This window comes from Trypanosoma theileri (assembly GCF_002087225.1).
Source record: "Trypanosoma theileri isolate Edinburgh chromosome Unknown TM35_Tth_10_V1, whole genome shotgun sequence".
Lineage (NCBI taxonomy): Eukaryota > Euglenozoa > Kinetoplastea > Trypanosomatida > Trypanosomatidae > Trypanosoma > Trypanosoma theileri.
Window position 1 is genome coordinate 626652 of NW_021639852.1, and position 215 is coordinate 626866.

Consider the following 215-nt stretch of genomic DNA (forward strand, 5'->3'; position numbering starts at 1 on the left):
AACGTATGCCGAATCAAAAAGAAAAAATTGGAAATAATAATCGAATTACGAAAGAAATGTGATGAAACTGTCAAGTGTTGTAAAGCCGCCGAACAGGACGGAGCAGCTGCTGAGAAGTAATATGGTGAGAAACGGGCTTTAGCAGAAACAACAGAGGGGTACTAGGGAACACCATCTCCCATTGGCAGAACTTCAAAAGAGATATATATCTTTTA